The 2,642-nt window shown below is 49.3% G+C and overlaps 1 long non-coding RNA gene across 2 annotated transcripts in view; it reads left to right on the forward strand.

The window, feature by feature from the left end:
* The window catches only part of LOC116102740, a 3,217-nt gene continuing 575 nt past the window's right edge, over window positions 1-2,642 (forward strand). The window contains exons 1-3 of one of the 2 annotated variants that reach the window (XR_004123265.1): window positions 1-106; window positions 1,441-1,595; window positions 2,409-2,483. This is a non-coding gene — a long non-coding RNA (uncharacterized LOC116102740). The remainder of the gene's footprint in view (window positions 107-1,440; window positions 1,596-2,408; window positions 2,484-2,642) is intronic. The other variant, XR_004123266.1, reaches the window with a different exon arrangement.

Genomic DNA, 2,642 nt, shown 5'->3' on the forward strand with positions numbered 1-2,642 from the left:
GGGGGGCTATAAACGGCAGCTGAGCTAGAAGTGGAAGAACAAGAGAGAAGCCTCAGTAAGCAGAGGGAGATGTGGATCCAGGCTAGGCATAAAGAAAGGAGGAGAGGTGAGAGTTCTGGTGGGAGGATGGAGGAAGTAGGCCCATCAGAGAGCAAATTCTACAACCAAGGAAGGAGTGGAAGCAGGAACAGTCAAACCAGGGCTGCTGGGGAGGGAGCAGAACGGGGAGAGAGGTGGTGGGAGAGGACGGCTGTTAGAGTAGCTTTCTGGACATCCACAAGACAATCGCCACCCACCCCTACCCCAGGCAATGGACAGGGCACTGCCAAGGCCTGGCTCTGTCCTACCAAGGATGTGTTTCCAAGAGGCACTCCAGGGAGAGGCTGAGGAAGGGAGAGGAAAGCAGAGGAGGGTCTGTTTCTGAGCTTTCACTGTGTGCTGGGCCCCGTGCCAGGCAGTTCACAGACAGTATCTCATTTAATCATCGTAACAACCCAGCAAGGAAGGAATCCCGGCTTCCAGTTCCCAGTGAGGAAATGGAGGCTCAGAGCAAAACAATCTTCCTGAGTTAATGTCTCCCTAATCTGATCTCAGGACTATACATACTCCATGCAGCATTGCAACTTAGAAGAGGAAAAACAGGGGGAGAAATTGCAGGGAAGCTGAGTGGAGCGCCCCGGCAGGATGGTGAGGGCAACGAATCTGGAGGAAGAGGGAGACCAGGTATGAGGAGTCAGTAATAACACAGGTTAGTGAGGGGAGAGCTGAAAGAACAGAGATACGGAAGATGGGAGGAAACGAAGCGGACAGGACCTGGCTGAGGGCTCTGCAGGAAGGCTGAAGGAATGGAGAAGCTCGACACTCTCCTGGGGTTCTGACTTGGGTGTCAGGTGGTGCTATTAGGGTCCTGAAGAAGAAAAGCCATTTGGGAAGTACTTGTTGAGATCTCCCCATGGAGACGTCCCACACAAAATTGGATCTGCAGGCTGGGCTTCAGGAGAGATATGGATGTGGACAAACTGTGGAATGACTGAATTCTGTGAGTGTGGAGATGCCAATCTGATAGGGTGCAGAGAGTGAGAAGAACCCAGGCCCAACCTCTGCCAACAGTCACAAAGAAAGGGAAGCCGAGAGACTGTTCCTCTTCCTGGAGACAGCATCTAGAAGTGAAGGAGGAACCCTCAAAAGGAGGGGGAAGATCAACTGTGCCCAATGCTGTCAGGAGAGGCAAAGATGGAAAGAGCAACATCAGGAGAGTGGTTCCGCAGTGGGAAACCAGAGAGAATGCGCCAACTCACATCAAGGCACAAACCAGATTAGGCTCAGCATAGATATTAATGCGTGTTTACTGCATTCCTACAACAGGGAGACTATGTCCCAGGCAGCAGGGCAGGAGAGTGGCATAGACTCCAGCAACACCACTTTTTTTTTTTTTCCCAGACAGGGTCTCCTAAGTGCCGAGATGATAAACTGGAGACTTCTTGCCTGACTAACCTCTATAAGCCTTCATTTCCTCATCTGTAAAATGCGAACCAAAGCGCCTGCCTGGCTGATGTGAGAGTTAAATGAAATAGCGCAGACTCCTTAGCATGAAGGTTTGGCTACTGCTCACTGGTACTGCTATGTGATGCACCCATCACACTCCAGAATAAGTGTTATTCCACAGACAAGGAATCTGAGGCTAGGAGATGGGAACACAAAGACATGTAGAAATCAGTTTTGATGGACAGCAAGGCTTTTTGCTAACCCAACTGCCTCTCTGATGCAGGGCTCAGAAAGCCAAAATAATGGCTTTACATAGCCCTTCAGGCACGGAGTAAGGAAGAACAGTCAAAGTTTAGGAGAATGAATCTGGCACTGTGCTCAGGGTGGGCTAGCAGAGGAAGAGCTCTCAGAAATAAGTTAACTGACACTCCGGGTTAGATGCACGTGGACCCCCAGAGTATGAGGGTTGAGGGAACCTGGCAGCCTGAAGGCTTGTAGGAATGAAAAAAATGGGGAAGGAAGGAGAGGATACAGGGCATGTGTGTGATGCGATCCTCGAATAGATGCAGTCAGCAAATATTTAAGGCCTACCGTGTGCCAAACTCACCAAAGCCCAGAGATAGACAGTGGCTCAGACAGATCAAGTCTCTGTGCCTGTGGTGTTTACCTGTGAACTGACTACCAAAGCTGGACTCCAGTGATTGCTGCCCAGGTTGAAGAGGAGACTAACGAAGTTGGAGATGGCAAAAAGGTGGAGAGGGAAACTCAGAAAGTAGTTTGAAGGCAGGGAAGCTCAGCAAGGGAACTCAGATATTAGGTGAAAACTTCCAAGACCCAGCATAGAAGCGAAACACAGTTAGTTAAGTTAGTAGTTGAAAAACTTGTCAATTTTCTTTCTGAATCTTCCAAATAACTTTTTGAAGTGGATGCTGAGACTCTTGTTTTCACCTGAGGAAATGAGGCTCCAAAAAGCTTAGTCACCCATTAGAAGGCCTGAGGTACGGCTATGCTGCCCTTCTCTTCCCCTTGTTCCTTCTCTTCTTCTTTCCTGACCAATTACATGGAAGCCAGGTTCTAGATTCCGATAGATAACAAGCTCCTTCTACAAACACACACACACACACACACACACACACACACACACACACACACAGAAG

Source organism: Mastomys coucha, unplaced genomic scaffold (genome assembly GCF_008632895.1).
Source record: "Mastomys coucha isolate ucsf_1 unplaced genomic scaffold, UCSF_Mcou_1 pScaffold21, whole genome shotgun sequence".
NCBI classification, from domain to species: Eukaryota; Metazoa; Chordata; class Mammalia; order Rodentia; family Muridae; genus Mastomys; species Mastomys coucha.